Source organism: Bicyclus anynana, chromosome 3 (genome assembly GCF_947172395.1).
Source record: "Bicyclus anynana chromosome 3, ilBicAnyn1.1, whole genome shotgun sequence".
NCBI lineage: Eukaryota > Metazoa > Arthropoda > Insecta > Lepidoptera > Nymphalidae > Bicyclus > Bicyclus anynana.
The window spans coordinates 16280333-16301403 of record NC_069085.1 but is presented as its reverse complement, the minus strand read 5'-3'; the positions used below and the strand labels follow the sequence as shown (position 1 = coordinate 16301403).

Sequence of the window (21071 nt, the reverse complement as noted above, 5' to 3'; positions counted from 1 at the left end):
AGTGTGAAATCATTCCAACAAATTAAATCCCGCCTCAGATTATTACATAGCTCAGTGACTGTTCATAAATAACCCAGAGGGTGCGAAAATGTACTGAGTGTTCACTGAAGTTTATTTGAATTTAGAATACCTAGCTGGTCTAAATTCAAAAGATTTTTTGTCACGTTCAAGTGAAAGTTATCGCTGTTCATTAGTTGTTTATATTGCAAAATTTTTACATATCTACCTGTCATTTTCTAGATTATTATGTAATTCAAAATCGAGGTCCTCTCTTAAACTCTTAAAAAGAGGTAAACTGTTTATCATAGACTTAGATTTTTCGAATAATTATTGAAGTTCTTTGACACATCTGTAGAAATGACGGTTCAAGAGTAGAGAAGAAAAGAAGAAAGACAGAAAATCTTCTGCTTTACAGAGACCTGGTGACAACGATAGATAACCCAAAAAGCGTTCATTTGGTTCATAAAACCAATGAATGCTTTTCTCCCATCGCCAAAATTGAAGATGAATCTGCCTTATAAAATCTAAAAATAGTTAAACATTTAAAAAGTTCAAATTCTGAAATTTTTGAACATTGTATAACAATGAAAATAGTAGCAATTACAATCGTGGCCAAAGTTCGTGGTTGCTACGAATGCTGCTACGACGTTGCCAAAAATCCATGATCATTTAGGCATTTTTGTAGTCTAAAAACTTTTAAGTAGATATTGGTTGCTTATTTTTTTTAAATTACAAAACAATTGTATTATCATAACTCGCGTTCGCTACCATTGTCACCGTAGTTGTCTGTTTCAAACCGACAATTGTACGACATGGACAAAACCGGGATAGACGGCTAATGACTATACCTTATACCTACCTAATAAATACACTGGCAACGTATTAATGGTGGCAAACGTGAGTTAAGTTGATACAATTGCTTTAATCCCGCCCTCCCGCGGCATTGATTAATTATTTCGCGACAAAGGGACGACTAGTTAGGTGGATTTACTGCTAACCTCGGCTGTCTTGGAGAATATTAATTTATACACTGTTATAATACTTAAGGATATTAATTATGAAATATTGTACATGTGATTAATGCCGGAGTATAGCCGGCTAGTTTGGAATTCGTGCGGAGCCCTTAGTCATGAGTACGCGAGTTTCAGCCGATTATTATGAAAAAAACTCAATTTAGATTAAAATCTAAATACAATGATACAAAAGGATCTGTTGGAAGGAGGTATGGAGGAGGTTTTATTAGGTTCTGAATTTTAGAATTACAACATTCCTCGCTATTTAAAAATCTACAACATTTATCTGAATAGCTTGACGGTTAAATTGCTAAAGTCAATATGTACTAATACAAAAACTAAGTAAACTGCAGCATACCTAATTATTATGTTACACTGTACAGTACACCTACTTTTGTTCAAAAAATATTTTTAATGTAGTATTATTGACGGTAGTTTTTATTATAGTAATAAAGAGAATACGGTTCAAAAAATGGAACAACGACACATTTAAAAATTCTCTAAATTAAAACACCGATAGTAAGAAAACATTCGATATAACGGAGGGTAGGTAGCCTGTAGCTATAGCCAACGTACCCAAATACAATTTGAAATTGGAACTCCATTAGTGATGCGACATTCACACTTGTTCGTCGTTAGGGCTGTTCCCCGCAACGCGACCTAATACCGGCCTTGTTCGGGATAATCCCGGATCACGAATCATGACACTATTGTTGTAAGTGTGAAACCGACACAAATAGGCCCACGGCTTTACAAGACCCTACAATAGCCTACAAAACTCCTAACAGACTAAATTCAATTCTATAACCCTATGACATAAAGTAGCTTTTTAACTAATTAGGATTTCATCACAAATTAAACAATAAATTCCCAAATTTTTATGATTATACAAAAAGATTTTCATTATTTACAAATTTCAGAAAAGAGGTTTTTAAACAAATTTTGATGATATTATTTTTGTTTACTTTCCTAGTTTCTAGGGCTCAGATTATGGATTCTTCTAGCATAAAAAGTAAGGTGTGTTAATCTAGGGTATAATCTATCTCCATTCTAAATTTCAACCAGATTGGTTGCGTAGTTTTAGCGTAAAGTAATAAAAAATATATCGTGTATATATTTTTATTCCATTCTTACATAATTACTCACTTATCTACATACTTTCGCATATATTAAATTAGTACAACATGAACTACAAACCGAGACTTCCATTTTATATTTTACATAAGTATACACAATTCCACCACAAGTTATATTTTCTTTACTTAGTTACGGAACCCTACTAAACACGCGTTTGCAAGTCCTTTGTTATGGCACACGGGATGTGCTTTTGAGAGAATTTAGTGTTTTTAAACGCTCTTCCGAGGGGTCTAATAACAAGATTATTATTTGTATTTGGGGACGATTGTTCAAATATTGCTATTGCTTGTTAAATGAAACGGTAAATTTGACCTTATGCGTTTATTTGTGTAAAAAATTTGCAAATAAGCATTACTTATAGGCCTTTTTCTTGCAGTGCAGTACGTGTTTTGGTTTAAGCCGTATACATCAAATGCGGATAATTTGGCTTTCTCTATTACATCTCTACTCGTAAATGCAATTAAATATCACAGTTTCATAAAGAAAATATAGTTTTCATTCATTACATATTTATTTTATAATTATTGTGATCATCATCATTATCATTATGAACACATATTCGGTTCACTGCTGAACTTGAGTCACCTCTCAGAATGAGAGTGGTTATGCCAATAGTCCACCACGCTGGCTCGGTGCGGATTGGCAGACTTCACACACGCAAAAAAATATTGTGATATTTTTGCATAATTATCATATTTCATCAATATGGCAGTATTAATTTAGCAATTTAGCGTTCCAGTACGATGTCGTGTAGAAACCGATAGAGGTGTGGATTTTCATCCTCCTCCTAACAAGTTAGCCCGCTTCCATCTTAGATTGCATCATCACTTACCATCAGGTGATTGGAATCAAGGGAAAATCATGGGATTGTAATCAAGGGCTAACTTGTAAAGAATAAAAAAAAAAAAAAAAAAATTACTGCCTCTATTATTACTTCGAGATCATAGGTCTGGCTACACCACTGTCAAGATTGATGGCGCGTATTGTGAGGAGGTTCCTCACTCTGACGCCATAACTACTCAATTTGTTTTGAAAGCTGTACCAATAACTTCTTCTAAAAAACCGGTAGTTGTTATTGTTTTGTTTTTAATAATGTTTTCTATTATGCCCTATAATATGCATCATTAAAAACTCAAAAGCGTAATCTACTCATTTTTTTTTTTTATTCTTTACAAGTTAGCCCTTGACTACAATCTCACCTGATGGTAAGTGATGATGCAGTCTAAGATGGAAGCGGGCTAACTTGTTAGCAGGAGGATGAAAATCCACACCCCTTTCGGTTTCTACACGGCATCGTACCGGAACGCTAAATCGCTTGGCGGTACGTCTTTGCTGGTAGGGTGGTAACTAGCCACGGCCGAAGCCTCCCACCAGCCAGACCTGGACAAATTAAGAAAATCTCAATCTGCCCAGCCGGGGATCGAACCCAGGACCTCCGTCTTGTAAATCCACCGCGCATACCACTGCGCCACGGAGGCCGTCAAAACTCATCAAGTATAATAGTAGCGTAAATTTATTATTTGCAAATTTCCAAAAATTAGAACGCCGAGAGAAACTCCTTTGCCCCTATATTTGACTCAAATAAGCCAACTTCGCGTGAGCAAAGTCATCTCGAAGTAACGAAGATTTAGATAGCAGTTCCTTTTGCATTTAGCGGATTGATTTGTTGTCGACAAAATAGGCTTTTATGTGGGCTGTCCATTGGCTATTAGACGACCCCATTAGTACAACTGTGTAAGTATTCTACAATTGCATTATAAATGTAAGGTAATTAGTTAATATAAGGTGCGTTAAGGTTTTTAAAAGGTTTGAGACCTAACTAGGCTTGGTACTTAGTTATTTACATGGTATTTAGGAATTTACATGTACTAATTTCTTGGACTATTAATCAATAGACACCTAACATTTTTTCACTCCAAACGTAAATGACATCTGTGATTATGTGAGCGTTAGAGCTAGCAGCCGATACGCACGCAAGCGTAGTTATCGTTGCGTAGCGATGCGTCAAGTGCCCCTATTTCGGGGCACATAAAACGGCTTACGAATCCGGCTTATAATAAAAATAACGTTCCAATTTTAAATTATCTACCTTCTCTGGATTAGAGAGAGCCATTCCAACGCCGGGAACTGTGCGCTATTAGTATTAAACTCCTATGATTTATTGCATCAAATGCTTGTCGATAATCATTGCGATTTAACTGGAATTAAATTTAAATGGAAAGATTACTTGCCATTACTTGGCTGAAGTAATCTTTCCATTTTTATAATCATTGTGCGTTCTGTCGAGATTCGGGAGCCGTCAGTATCAATCTATTTAAATGACTCATTACTTAGCTCAAAGCCACGTTTATCTTATAAATTAAGGGCTCGTAAACTTAGCCTACTTAGGTAGGTACTCGAAATAAATTAATTTTGACTTCATATCAGACAGAGAGGTTTTCGGACTTCAGACCCAATAAAGCGGGCTGATTACAATGTTTGACTTAAAAACAATAGTGAAAAACACCGACGCCTTTACCTAATCTACAAGGTAGTTATTGATGAGTTTACATTTAATATGAGAGGGAGAGGCATGGGAGTCCCACCATCAATTAATTTAATAAATACATTAAATCAAACATCAATTAAATTTACATTGAACGATAGGGAATTTTTAAACAAAGAACTCCGGTTCGTTTCGCTGATAACCAATACTTACGAGTATATAAAAAAAAACAAATAGGTCTATGGTCAACAATAAAAGACCAGTGACAGCCAGCGCCACCGAATTCGAAATTCAAGTTACGGAGCGTTCGAAATTCGAAATTTCAAATAGTGTACTGGATTTTGGGGCGTGCATTCCGGTGCGACGCTGCGCTGTTTTATTATGGGCGTGATTTATTGCATCGAATTGTTGTCGGTAATTAGTGCGTGCCTTCCCCCGAGCCCGATGTGCCGAGCTCGCCGGATTAATTACTACTAACTACGTAGAGCTGCCGTTTTGATTATTAAGTGACAATCATTTCATTAATTTATTGCGTTATTTAGCTGAAATAAAGACGTGTGGTAAATATAAATATGAACTGATAGTAGAGTATACCATTTGAGGACTGGGGCGAAATCGTTGGATGGGGCTCCAGATTATAGCATTATATTTTTTGAGCTCACAAGTTCTAGGCCCATTTGACCGCAGCGTTGCCATTTTTGACCTTGGAACAAAAGATGGGATATTTTTATACACGGCGAGATTCATTATATAACAGATTGTTACGCAAACTGAGTCGCTGGCATCTGCTAGTTTCTCATAATATGCCAAAGAAAATATTAAGAAAAAGTTTTTTTTTATTATTTACAAGTTAGCCCTAGACTACAATCTCACCTAATGATATATGGTAAGTGATAATGTAATCTAAGATGGAAGCGGGCTAAATTGTTAGGAGGAGGATAACCCTTTCGGTTTTTACTCGACATCGTACCGGATCGCTAAATCGCTTGGCGGTATGTCTTTGCTGGTAGGTGGTAACTAGCCACGGCCGAAGCCTCCCACCAGCCATACTTGGACCTACTAAGAAAACCTCAATCGGCCCAGCCGGGGATCCTACTACCTTCCAAAGGTCATCATCATCATCATTAACAACCCATATTCGGCTCACTGTTGAACACGAGTCTCCTCTTAAAAATAATGAGGTCGGTTCTTATTACACAACGCTGGCCAAATGCGAATTGGCAGACTTCACACACGTAGAGAAATAAGAATATTCTCTGGTATGCAGGTTTCCTCACGATGTTTTTCTTCACCGTCTGAGACACGTGATATTTAATTTTTTAAAATGCCTACAACTGAAAAGCTGGAACCTACGTCCTCCGAAACGAAGACAGAGGTCGTATCCACTGGGTCATCACGTTCCAATGGTACTCCATAAATACCTAATATTGGGTTACCGTACTTACCTGTGGTAGTAGCATGGGCTAACAAACTTTCATCCTTAATAAAATGAAGTAAGTCTGGCTCTCGCTGGCTCCCAGTCCATTTCATGATATAGAATTTTTCATTTCCGACACCACTTTCCGTCCGCCGTCAATATCGAGCGATGTCGGAAACGCGACAAAAAATCCCTTTCAGCGATGATTATGTGATTGCGCGCAGGTGTGTATGTAGCGTAGTGAATTACACGAGTGCGTCGCTAAAATGACGCTTTCAGAATATTTTCATTTTTATGTTCAATGTTATTTAATCGTTGTTTATTTAAAGTTCATTTAATAATATTAAAAATCTCGTCTTTTTATCGTGGTATTTAAATAACATTCATAATGAACAACCACTAAATAAGTTTAAAATCATTATTTTCATTTTTGTACCTTTGTACAAGTAAGGCCATTGGATCAGCTTCCACTTTAACACAGGAAGTAAAACTTTAAGAAATTGTTATCTTGTTTTCAATAATTGTAAATTATAATACTGTATGATATTTTTTTTTAAATCGAGCAACTGTTGAGTTTCTTGCCGGTTCTTCTCAGCAGAACCTACCTTCTGAACCGGTGGTAGAATATTTTCAAATATTCAACTGACCTTTCAAAAGTGCTTGTAAACTGAGCCTACTTGAAATAAGTGAATTTTAAATTTTTTTGAATTTTAATTTACATACCTAAATTATTAAGACAAACGATTGCTGAATCAGACGTGGACACAATAGAATACAAAACAGAACATATTTAATATAAATAATATGTGCAATTAATTAATTTGTAAATTAACGTTGGTTTGACGGCTAGTACCGGTACGTACTACCATCAAGATATTTGCTTGTGCTTTTGGAATACAACAATGTTGCTTCTGCTGCCATGCAGCATTGCTGTGTTCCTATAGCTGCCGGATGCTTTAAGTTGCCGGATAAATGCTATCCCTTAAGTCGCATTATGGGACATGAATCATGCATGTTCTCGACAGTTCAATATGTTTTAGGTTATGGTTTTTCATTTTACATCACACAATATCTCCTAGTTCCATAAAAATAGTTTAAAAATTACTAAAAAAGAAATTTAACTCGTTCACCAATCACACAGTATAAAAGCTGTGCTATCTTTTTTCCGCAGCCGTGGCTTAATCCTAAGCGTTATTTTAGCGCTCACCGCTTCGCAGTATAAATCATTTGCTGTCGTTGGGTATTGGATTAAGATTTCGACCGATGTATTGGATGGGAAGGCTTCATCTTGCGGAGTGACAGCGGGAAATGTTATATTGATACCACAAATTTCCCCTGAGGTACATACATATGTTGATTGAAGTTTTACTGCGATGTTTTGCATAGCTTAAAAATCTACCCACTTACACTACCTATGGGCTCTTGGTGAATTACTTGAAACGTAAAAGTATTTACTCGGAAGTAGCTTCATCAAGTATTGAAAATTAATTAAACTAGCTGACGCCCGCGACTTCGTCTTCGTGTAACCCTACACCTACCCTATACCAATCCTAAGTATCCAACGTCCGTCATCTGGTTCTAAGCTACCTCTCCATTAATTTTTAGCCAAATCGGTCCAGCCATTCTTGAGTTATAAGCAGTAAACTAACACGACTTTCTTTTATATATATACTAGCAAACGCCAGGTATACATTTAAAAGTCCAGCCGTTCTTCAGATCTAAATAGTGTAACTAACACGACTTTCTTTAATAAGCGGGCTAGCTAGCAGGCGCCCGCGACTTCGTCCGTGTCAAACACTAACCCTACCCTACTCCCACCCTATACCTTTCATAAGTACCTATCCTATGTCTGACTCCTGGTTCTAAGCTACCTCTCCACCAATTTTAAGCCAAATCTGTGCAGCCGTTCTTGAGTAACTATAAATAACACTAGTTTCTTTTAAATGTACATAGATGTCTGGTCGTAGGTATCGTCCGTGACTATAGTTACCACCCGCCAAGCAACCGTACGTTCCAGTACGATGCCGCGTGCGGCGTGGTATCCGTCAGTTCATCATCATCATCATCATCATATCAGCCGATGGACGTCCACTGCAGGACATAGGCATTTTGTAGGGACTTCCAAACATCACGATACTGAGCCACCTGCATCCAGCGAATCCCTGCGACTCGCTTGATGTCGTCAGTCCACCTGGTGGGGGGTCGACCAACTCTGCGCTTACTATCGCCATTCCAGCACTTTGGGACCCCAACCGTCACTTATATAGGTTCAATAAACTTGTACCTCTTTCCTCTTCCATCTTGGACTGAATCACGATTAGATCGCAGTCAAGGTCTAATTTGTCAATAAAAAAGCCTATATTTTAATTCTGCCTTTCACCTTGCTTTAAAGCTAAAAATTGCTAACTACCTCGTTATCAACCCATATTCGGCTCACTGCTGAGCTCGAGTCTCCTCTCAGACTGAGAGGGGTTAGGCCAATAGTCCACCACGCTGGCCCAATGCGGATTGACAGACTTCACACACGCAGAGAATTGAGAAAATTCTCTGGTATGCAGGTTTCCTCACGATGTTTTTCTTTCACCGTTTGAGACACGTGATATTTAATTTCTATCTAGTTAGCAACGATCTGGCTTGTACACCGGTCAAGATAATAAAGGTCAAATATTTATTCAGATTTTCATTCAAATATTTATAATTAATTACTCATTAATGATTAGTTAATGATAGATAATTTCCAGAGCGTCATATCAAAAAAATTGGCAATGTTATCAATCGGTTCCATGGTGTAATGGTTAGCACTCTGGACTTTGAATCCAGCGATCCGAGTTCAAATCTCGGTGGAACCTGACTTTTTTAAGCATGTTTTAAAAAATAATTAATTATTTTTTTGCGATGTGTTATTGCTTAAATTCCGCTCCATCAAAATATGAACCGATTTCATTTATAGTTCTTTCAAGTACAACATACAAGATGAATAGACATTTTCTAGGAAAGAACGGTCCATCTTGGACTCCGTGCCACAAAAGAAGTCCCGCGGCTAAAACAAGACATTAGCGCTCTAACGGGACTTGTTTCGTGGCGCGGAGTCTAGACCTCCTCATTGCTTACCACAGACCGGTTGTATGTCGTAGATAATTTATCTCTAGTCTGGGGATTTTATTTCATTTATTATTCTACAAAATACATATTGAAATTAAGCCTAACCATAATGCAACACAAAACGCAGTTTGATTTACGTACTGAGCGTAGATTGCATTCCTTGCCACTACAAATACATCCAACCGATTTAAAAAAAATTAATTTATTTTTAATTTTTACAAATTAGCACTTCATTACAATATCACGTGATGGTAAGTGATGATGCAATCTAAGATGGAATCGGGATAACTTGTCAAAAGTTTCAGTTTCTACACGACATCGTGCCGGTACGCTGAATCACTTTGCGGTACGTCTTCGCCAGTAGCTAATTAGCCACGGCCGAAGCCCACCAGCAAGACCTGGACCATTTTTTTTTATTCTCTACAAGTTAGCATTTGACTACAATTTCACCTAATGATAAGTGATGATGCAAATCTATTAGCTCGAACCGACCAGCCGGTGATCGAACCCAGGACCTCCGTCTTGTAAATCCACCACGCATACCACTGCGCCACGGAGGCCGTCAAACATTTCAGTTATTAATATTAGTAGAAATGCCAACTGTCAATCTTGCAGTTGCATTCCTTTGCACTCCAAAATCATCATAAGGTGTATTTAAAAAAAAAAAAGAAATATTCTGATATATATACTAGATGTTACCTACAAAGTAAGCATTATATTAAAAGACCAAGCCGTGGGATCATCAGTCTTCCCCGTAATATGGTGTCGCCGCCGACGGCTGAACAAATCGTTCCGAGGTATTGCTTCTAAAGGGTTGCTTTTGGGGTTTGATTGTGAATGGGGTGGGTCGCAGTAGGTATTTATTTATAAAGTTAGGTATTGGCCCAGTATAGGGTCAGGCTCCTTATATGACTTATTACTACGATGCTGAAATGCAATGTTTGATTTTGTAATCATCATCATAACTTAAAACTAGCCTTACAGGTATCACCTAATTGACTAGCTTAGTACTATATTATAAATCTAAAACTATTTACCTAAATATATACATTACAATTAATATTACCTACTTAGTATAACAAATACACCACTCAGCAATCCTTGTGAGTTCACTCAGAGTAATGATTGGTCTCATGAAGGAACCCGGAACGAAATTAATCAACATAGCCCAAAGTATTACATAGTGAAGTTTTTTTTATTCTTTACAAGTTAGGCCTTGACTACAATCTCACCTGATGTTAAGTGATGATGCAGTCTAAGATGGAAGCGGGCTAACTTGTTAGGAGGAAGATGAAAATCCACACACCTTTCGGTTTCTACACGGCATCGTGCCAGAACGCTAAATCGCTTGGCGGTACGTCTTTGCCGGTAGGGTGGTAACTAGCCACGGCGGAAGCCTCTCACCAGCCAGACCTGGACTAATTAAGAAAATCTCAATCTGCCCATTTGGAGTTCGAAGTGGTAATTGGGCGGGCCATATTTGTCGCAGAACAGATGGCAAAGCTCAATAGTTCGCAGCCCTACCCAGAACTCGAACCCAGATCTTCGTAATCCGAAACCACTGGATCAACGAGGCTATTTTTAATAACTATGTGTAGGAGTACATCATTTGTCTGTGAGTGTTTGTTAAGCAACAGTGTTTAGGTAAACGGGTTCCTATGTCACACCCTATATCACTCTAAATATTTTAACAATGCTTTGCTGACGTTCCTTTAATATAGACATACATGCATTTGTGTTGTTAACAACCAAAGCCATACCATCTTCCTAAAATATAATATCTAAGTACTCGTAAGTTTAATAACTCCCTTCTACTGATTTCGCAAAGAAAAAAGGTTTTGAACCGAGACAGAAAAAAAAATAGACAAATGACAACAAGAAGGAATATAAAAAGCCCCTAACAGAACGCAGTCAGGTCCGAACCATTTGTCGTCGTAGATTACGTTTGAAATGAAAAGTGGGTAGTTTGAAAAGTTTTTTCATACTGCTGCTCGTAAATACTTGTCCGGACCGGGCGACGTGTCAACCCTTGACTGATTTGCATGGTTTATTTATGTTTAAACTCCTCAAGAAAACAGTGTTTTATGTTTAGTAAATATATCTTCTACGTATTTTACCTATATCATCATTGCAGGCATAAATCTAAACCAGCTATAGAATCGATATTAGGAATTTCAAATATAGAAGATGTACTTACATCTTCAATATTTGGTTAGAGTTTTAATAAATTCCTAATATACAGGTCCCATTATATTATGGCAGTGGAAGATAGATTAATAGAGAAACTTAAATAAAAAAGTAAATTTTATAGAGATAGTAAAAATCTTTGTTATTGTGTATTTTTTTTCATTCGTTCTTTAATAATTCCGGAATACAATAATACCGAAGTAGGTGACTTACTTCCGCGAACGAAGTCACAGGCGTTGCTAGTCATTAATAACTTATCATGAAAAATCTGATCTATAAATTAAAAGCATTAATTTAATTGTACTTGTCTCAGTTATTAGTCAAATTAAATAAGGTCTTAAAATAATTTTATTTTCATTACTGACTGACTCAAATTATGTTTTACGTTTATTATTAAGCCATAGACTAATTTCTTAATAAATAACAGATGTAAATGTAATTTTTGAAATTATTTGTTATTTTTGTTCAGAACATAATGAGTGAGTCATGTTCGTTCACTTTGTCACATCACTATTTTTGATTGAATAAAAAATAGTATCACAGGAAACGTCAGATGGGATCGCTGAATTCATTATTCGACTATAGGTTCCGATTCGAATCGATTCATAAATTATCTTTTTTCAAAAGAATCACTTCCCTAACTTACACAGATAAGATTAATAGATACCACAGGATGAATAGATCCTATTTTAATACTACATAATAGAGTCTGGCTAATGAAATCGCCCGCCAAATTTAAGCTACAATTTTGTGACTTTTCAAAATTTGTTTCAATTAGTTAGTGGGAAAAAAAGACAATCTTTCTAAAAGATTTATATATTATTTTAACAAAATATCAGACGAAAGGCAAAGGTCAGAAAAAAAGATAAGCAACTTTAATATTTTTAACAATAATATCCAATATTCATTATCATCATCATTATCAACCCATATTCAGCTCAATGCTGAGCTCGAGTCTCCTCTCAGAATAAGAGGGGTTAGGCCAATAGTCCACCACTCTGGCCCAATGTGCATTGGCAGACTTCACACATGTAGAGAATTAAGAAAATTCTCTGGTATGCAGGTTTCCTCACGATGTTTTTTCTTCACCGTTTGAAACACGTGTCATTTAATTGCAAAATGCACATAACCGAAAAGTTGCAGGTGCGTGCCCCGGACCGGATTCGAACCTACCCAACGGAATCGGAGGCAGACGTCATATTCACTAGGCTATCACGGTACTATACATGTATTGTATATAATTTACAACGTTAAACATATAACGGTTAATACTATTAACAGTATTTTTTTCAACTTGACCAAATTCCTCCTCAAAAGACCTCTCAGATTGAAGTTGTTGTCCTTATAGTAAGATTGAAATGACCTTTGAAAACTATCTTATAGCATCATGAGATTTTAACTGACATTTGAGCAAATATAAGTGATTGTATACCAATGCTCCAGTAACTGAGTAACACGTAGTAAGTGCTTCCCGCTAAGGTATTGGTAAAAAACAATATTTTATGCCGGTCGCTAAGCGTCCGCTTACAAATGTATGCCCGAATGTGGGGCCCGCTACACACGCTATCGACGTTTGAAAACAAGTCTCAAGATACTTTTTTTTAATCCAAGATTTTAAAATAGCAAGTATTACTCGAAAAGTGAAAAATTTATTGTAGTTGGAATGGGAAATGTAGAAGAAAAAAACGATTGATCTTCAACCCAAGGGTAACAGAAACTGTTGTAAACGTAACCACACGTCATCCAATGTCGGTCAAAAACCGGATACGATTTGGTGGTCACCCGTTGGTCATACGTTGTACATTCCACTAGTGACTTAAAAGACAGAGGTATCACAGATTAGTGCCGTGAAGAAGAGATACTATAGGTAGGTACTTATACTTCTGACTGGATCCTGAGTGGATCATACTGCTTCATTAAATTTCCTGGAAGCAGGCGGCTCAGAACCATTTTGTTTTGGAATTACTACAAAAGACCCATGTCTTGCAGTGGATGTCCATCGGCTATGATGATTACCTACCATCATCATGATGATGTTTTCACCAATAAGACCTTACCCTACTATCTACCTATCTAGCGGATTGCTGCAATAGACTTGCTAGTGGTTTTCTAATGCTGATTATTTGATGCACTTTAAATGCATACCTACTAACTATATATATATTTAGAATATAGAATAAAATTGTTGATTAAGTCTGGCTGTTATTTCAAAATAACTGTGTTTTTCCAAGTGCTTAAACCAAAATAAAAACATTTTTTTTTAATTTTTGTCTGTCTATTTGTTGGTTTGTCCAAAACTTCCACGTGGACGAAGCCACGGGCGTCCGCTAGAATTAAATTAAAGTTTTAAATAAAGTATGTAATGTTATCTTTTCTATCTCATCTATATTATCACATGTGTACCGCGCCCCATCTTTCTGGGCATCACATTAAATATTGACAAAATAAAAATGTAGAATGCCGGCGGACGTGAACGTTATGGCGACGTCTAGTAACCGCCAAGGAGCCATTCCATTTTCAAATGTTTCCCGCCAATAAATATCTTATCGAGTTACAATGAGGGATAAAACCGCGCGCCCCGGGACTCTTCGCCACTTTGCCTGAAAAAAATTACGTTCCATTTTCGAACTTCGCGCAAAAGAGTTCGTGTTGTGTCCATCCTATTTGGTTATATTTGACAGCTGCCCGCCATATTTGATGCGATTGAATATTCCTGAACGTTTCTTAAAGGTTTGTTCGAGTTATACGTTCTATAAATAAAACAGGGTTTGCAAAGTTATTATCTATAAAATCGGGATAAAGGCAAACTTTTGGAACAAAGTTGTGCAACCTTTTCCTACTCTTTTTTTCCATCTTAAAATAAAGTATTTTTCATATTTTTTATTGGAAAAACAATTATGTATTGTGTTATAAAGAAGTTTTCAATTTCCAAAAAATTTTTGTTTAGAAGCTCCAGTCTACTTTCCAAACATTTATACTAGTACTTCACAATACTACTGAACATTATTTATACTTAACAAAATAAGATCTAATGTTATTATTTAAAAGAATTCCAAACAACACAAAACTAGTTCCATATAGAAGCTTAGAAGCATATAGAAGCTTTTACGTAACAAGCATTTTGTAATGTTGTAACAATCGGTTCCATGGTGTAATGGTTAGCACTCTGGACTCTGAATCCAGCGATCCGAGTTCAAATCTCGGTGGAACCTGACTTTTTATAAAAAAAAGTCTAAACAGTTATGATCTCTTTGTAATTTATTTATGCTGTATTTCATACATATTTGTTGATTATGGAGTTCTTTTTGTATTTGTTTTGAAACTACTAAGTTTAAACTGGTTGCTTGGTCAGATCAGAAGCCACATTTTAACAAAATATCATTTCAATGACATTTACGTAATTATTCTTGTTAGATGATCGTAATACAAAAAAACACTGTCTCTTGATGTAAAATGGTCAAGATAATTTCGTCGAACTAACTATGTTAAAAATACTTAGAAAAACGATTTAATGACTCATTATTTCAATCGAACACCGAGATACTATATTAGTGGCTGCAGCAAAAAGCCAACATCACGCGATGTTCCCAGGCGGTCACCCATCCAAGTACTGACCGCGCCCGATGTTGCTTAACTTCGGTGATCGGACGAGAACCGGTGTATTCAACACTAGTACACGCCTCCGCGGTTTCACCCGCGTAGTACCCGTTCCCGTAGGAATACGGGGATAAAATATAGCCTATAGCCTTCCTCGATAAATGGGCTATCTAACATTGAAAGAATTTTCCAAATCGGACCAGTAGTTAGTGAGATTAGCGCGTTCAATCAATCAAACAAACAAACAAACAAACTTTTCAGCTTTATAATATTAGTATAGATGGTATGGACGTTGGCATGTATATAGCTATATTTATTGAGCTATAATTTTCCATAAGTGGATGTTCGTTTGGATCATTGGCTCCCAAAGTGGTTCAGGTGGACCCCCAAGGGTCCACAGGAGACTCAACAGGAGTCCAGGTTGGCGTGTCAAAAAGATGGCGGTTCATGGTTTTTAAGCGGGGGTCCATGAAACTTTATCTAATTTTATACTGAATTGGACGTTTTCTAAATAAAACAAGTGAGAATTTATCGTATCCTTGTTGGGTAATTGTAAGTAAATGTTAAATGATTAAAAGTAAAGTTCACTTTTTTCATTGGCTAACTTTGCTTTTTACATCCACTTTTTACGCAGCACACTTAATTATTTAATTCAGCAATCAATAATCACTTGTTTTCCAAAAACTGAGAATTTTGTTGTTTTGAGCCGCAACGGAAGTTTCCATAGTTAGTTCCATATTACATTTTTTTTTGAATTTTGGGAAATGCTGCAGGGGGTCCACAGCAACCAGCATATCTGAAATCATGAAAGTGGTCTATAGAAAAATAAAGTTTGGGAACCTCAGGTTTAGATCTTTTAACTATAGTCCTGTAGATCACGACAATTCAACTTCGAAAACGGTTAAACAGAAAAATTAAAGAGGCATTTTCAATCTATTTTTGAAGATTATAAAACGACAAAATTTTTTTGGGACGACATAGTTGACCTCTCAGCAATAGATCGCGATATATTTGCGAAAACTATTTTTCGTGACCTTGCAACTTTTTTAGTCGGCACGTATTAATTGTATTACAACCCTGTAATTGAGGATTAAAACATCTTATAGTCAGATCGGGTAGGTATTTTAAACAATGTAAATAAACAAAAACAGCTGACTCAGGGATGCTCAACATTTTACTACAGCATTATTTACGAATATTGTCATGAAATAAAACTTCCTTTGATAAACAAATATTTTTTTTATTCTATATTCCTATATCCTGTTATTTATCTAACAGATAATGTTTCACTTATATTCAGGGTTCCGTAGTCAATAAAGAACCCTTATAGTCAAATCAAAACAGTTTTCTCGGAGGACGATAAGGGTGATTGCTTCGTACGTTTCTTTTTTGGTGACGGAAACGATAGCAATGCGGAATAACTGCTCCGGCTAGTACCAGGCTCCGCTTCACTCATTTTCGTACTAAGCTAAATAAAATTAATAAATTAATTAAATAAACAAATAAAAAACCCGACTGCCTATATGATACAAAAACTGAAAAGAAAAAAAACAAGCTCAGTCCAGAAGTGTAGAAAAAAATTAGAAAACAGTCGGGACCTATTATATTGAATATAATGATTTACGTCTACATTTTTTAATAGGTCCCCACTTTAGTTTAATCAGTTTTTGTATCATTTATGCAGTCGGGTTATTCGTTTATTTAATTATTTTATTTCATAATTTTTAGTCAGATAGATGGTTAATTTCGGATTTATTTGTTACGTTTGTTACAAAGTACGATAGTGTATACCTACGTCTAACCGAGGATAAGTAAATATTAAAAAAAATCTACGGAACCCTCGGTGGGCGAATCCGACTCGCACTTGTAGTTTTTTGTTGGCCATTATATACCATTTTGAAATTCTCACAAAAAGCCATTGAATTTGATTCCCTTGTTGCAATATAAAAAAAAAAATCACCTCGATTCTATAGCATCTCACAGTCGTCTTGTTGGTTTTTTTTTTTAATTTCACCTATCTAAGAACACTTGGGTTATTAAAACAAATCTAAGGATATCTGAATTACGTAAATCCGTTCAGCGGTAATAAATAATACATACAAGATACGCGCGAAAAACAAACAACAAATAAATAATAATTAACAACAACAACGAAACGAGAACAAAACGAAATAATAAAAATTACAAAGGAAGAAAATACGCACAACAGTCTGGATTTAGTTAACGAATCATTAACGAATACTGTGAGGTACAAATAAAGTAGTGTTTTGTGCTGTGAAGTGTGTGTGTGTGAAATGTCAAATCTTCTTTCACTTAATAACACAAAATCAAAAAAAATAATCATAGTATAGGGTATTTCTGCAATAAATGAAAGGTAAAATTCACATTAAAATAAAAGAAAACATCTTCTTTTGATATGAAAATACGACATTTATAAAAATTATTAAAGTTATTATTTAATTTTATAAATGCACATTTAATACCCATAAATCTTAATATCTATGTTTTTGAAAATGGTTTGTGACTCATGTCTGCTTGGGGTATTTAAGGTTCTTTTTATGCCGTTTATCGTTTTTGGGCAAATTTTGCCCAACATTGTGCAAACTCTATATAATAATTAACATAGACGAATTAGACATGGAAATGAAATCGCACTCAAATGCAGAAACAAAATTGCCTGTCGTTTTTTGAAGGAGACGAGGTAAACTCACTCATCGAAAATATTTAACAAGAATAAATAATAAAATATTTAACAAGAATAATATAATCTGTACACAGAACGTTAAATTAATGGATCGATGTTTTGTTCGTTCGTTCGTTAGAAGAATAGAATCGATTTTTCTTTTAGATATTCTTCTTCTTTATTCTGGGCCGTTTCCGCACTTAGCCATTTGATTGGCCGTTGTGCGTGTTTTTATTACAAATTTATTATAAATTATAATTATGTTTTTGACGACCTCCGTGGCGCACTGGTACGCGCGGTGGATTTACAAGACGGAGGACCTAGGTTCGATCCCCGGCTGGGCTGATTCAGTGTAGAAATCATACCGTCCATCTTAGATTGCATCATCACTTACCATCAGGTGAGACTGAAATCAAGGGCTAACATGTAAAGAATAACAAAAATAAAATAGAAATATTTTCAAATTGAACGTCACGTCATCTTTTACTGAATTAGAAGTTGTTGGCCGTTTTTCATGCCATTGAACTACTTACTACACAAACCGGAATATTTAGGGAGTTTTTTAGACGACGAAAACGATTACAACAATGAAACATCGATACAATCGAACAATCTAACGCGTTTGTTAGTTTTTTTACACGCGTTAGCCGCTCAACTATCCCAGCCGATTTTACAAACACTTCTAAATGCCCCGCTCTATATAGATAGATCGTTGATTCTTTGACAGAGAGGTAACGTCTTGCGAGGTAGGTCCTTCTATTATTGGTCCGAGATAATTAATTTATTGTTTGTGAATCCGGGCTCAAAAGGGCTAGAACCCAGAGCCGTAAAGCTTATTATTAAAAATACAATGTATGTGAATCGAAACGAAAAGTGTCGCCCTAAAAGAACCTTTTTGAGAAGTGATATTGTTGTGTAAAAAGCCTAAAGTTGTGGACTATAGTAAAGGGATTTTGGATAACAATGCTTAATTATACTGGGCTAATATTCATCGATTTTTAATGCAGTTTTAACAAAAGATAAAGTGATTCAAGAGGAAGGTTTATAAGTATGAATAGTATCTACACGGCACCCGTGCGAAGTCGGGGCGGTTTTTGTCGGCCTCCGTGGCGCAGTGGTATGCGCGGTGGATTTACAAAACGGAGGTCCTGGGTTCGATCCCCGGCTGGGCAGATTGAGATTTTCTTAATTTGTCCAGGTCTGGCTGGTGGGAGGCTTCGGCCGTGGCTAGTTACCACCTTACCGGCAAAGACGTACCGCCAAGCGATTTAGCGTTCCGGTACGATGCCGTGTAGAAACCGAAAGGGGTGTGGATTTTCATCCTCCTCCTAACAAGTTAGCCCGCTTCCATCTTAGACTGCATCATCACTTACCATCAGGTGAGATTGTAGTCAAGGGCTAACTTGTAAAGAATAAAAAAAAAAAAAAAAGTCGGGGCGGGCCACTAGTATTTGACAAATAAACTTAAACATACAAAACATTTTCGCAGGCGATAATGTTTAAAAAACAATATTTAACAAAACAATATTGCATCAAAAGCGTTTTAAAAGTGAGGAGGGGCTCGTGCTTTATATGTGCTCCTTTCAAAACGACCCCTAGTAACTGATAAGTGACGACCCCCGATTCAAGACAGCTTGGTAAAATCATATCAAAATGACCTAATTTGGCCGTTTTACAACCTTTTATGTCGTCTGACGCTAACACGCGCGTCCCAAGGGCGTTGGGACTTGAAACTTGAAGCGGTGACCATTAGTTTGTTATAATAAAACATTTTGGCGGCATGTAGAGGCGCGGCTTGCCGTATTAACTGATTAGTTTAATTAAAAAAAAGCTAACTCTTTCGCGCAGCGACGTCGCCATGGGAAATGTGGCGTGTTTGTCGGTTGAAATCTATGTTGGACCGGTGCCAAAGGTTAAATTTCGTTGATTAGTTAAACACAGATTATCATCTGTGTTTAACTAATCAACGGTCTTTATAAATTTTGTTAGCAAAATAAGTTCTTGTTACAATAATTGTGGAAATATTATTAAAAACATCCATTTACATATTTATTAAAAATATCAATTGCAAAATTAATGTAGGTACTAGGTATTTACTTAAATCGTAATATGGTGCCATTTGATATCATACAATGGTACAAACTTTATTTAATAATAAGGTTAATAATCAATAAATTAATAGAAAAGGGTAAGGGTAGAATGTAAGTATTTTTTTAATTTAAGAAGCTACCTATATGGTGTACTGTAATGGGAAAAATGTCAACTTACATGTCACTTCCTTTACTAAAACGACCGGATGATGTTTCATGGTTGAACTCAGTGACCTATGTTGTACCTATGTTAAAGGTAATTTTCCATTATACATCATGTGGACTTGCTGCTCGTACCGATATTTATATTATTATTAAAACATCATTCTTCATTTAATTATAATAAGGTTTAAGGAAAGCCCGTGTTCGTATCTATTAAATTAACTCTCATTTGATAGGATACCATACTATGATGAATTGGTGACAGACAGACAGACGAACAGTATTTATGTATTATCTGGGAAGAGGGAACCATAATCTAGGGCTTTACCCTTATCAATTGATCTACTCGATAGGCGGGCATTACCTGAGCCATTGTTTCTGATAAATAAATTACAATATCATCAAATTGTATATTACACACAGCTACAAGTGGAAACAACTGGCAGGTGCTTTATCTTTACTAATACTATAAAGAGGTAAAGTTTGTGAGTTTGTAGGGGATTTTTGTAACAATTTAGAAAGCTACATCTTCACCGACAACAACAACAACAACAGAGGCTATTCTGGTATCCCCATGGGAATGAGAACTAAAGGGGGTAAACCGTGGGGCGTCTGGTAGTATTACATAATAATATAGTAGATATCTATATTTTAAACACGTTCTTAGTTTGTATACACTTCTAAAACTCTTATTGTTCTGCACTGCATTGCGATTAAAAGATTGATTTTATCAATATCCACACAACTGACGCAAAACAGAAAATAGTTTGCGTCAGTTTTGCGGATTAATTTTTTGTCTCCGCAGAATGTCAATGAAACGTACGCGTTGTTTTATTCCATGATTATCATCCATTCAACCACAATTTGTGCCACCGCCAAGTTTGACAGGTCATATTTTAACAATAGTTTAAGCTTTAACATAATTTAACAATAGTTTAAGTGCCGTTTAGTACACTGTGGTACCGGACCTAACCCTTCCGATTCAACTTGTACACGATGCTTATCAAACGCTGGCGTACGACAGGCGGGCATTACCTGTGAATTATTATTTCTGATTAATAAATTGTGGCTCCCCGAAGACAGGGGCGGGGCGCGGCCTCCTCAATTATGAAATTTGATGCTTTTTCATTAAAACCTACGGGGCCCAGGAGGCACGGGGCAAGGCCTTTAGTGGGTTAACGGAACTTGACATGGCTGG

General features: G+C 36.2%; 2 non-coding genes and 1 pseudogene across 2 annotated transcripts; 2 read left to right on the top strand and 1 right to left on the bottom strand.

Moving 5' to 3' along the window:
* Positions 1-8829: 8829 nt before the first annotated feature.
* Positions 8830-8901, top strand: Trnaq-uug (transfer RNA glutamine (anticodon UUG)). Its single transcript has one exon. It is a non-coding gene; the product is annotated as a tRNA-Gln (tRNA).
* A 5580-nt stretch (positions 8902-14481) lies between these two features.
* On the top strand, positions 14482-14553 carry Trnaq-cug (transfer RNA glutamine (anticodon CUG)). Its single transcript has one exon. It is a non-coding gene; the product is annotated as a tRNA-Gln (tRNA).
* Positions 14554-14907: 354 nt separating this feature from the next.
* Positions 14908-15027, bottom strand: LOC112048739 (5S ribosomal RNA; annotated as a pseudogene).
* Between the last annotated feature and the right edge of the window lie 6044 nt (positions 15028-21071).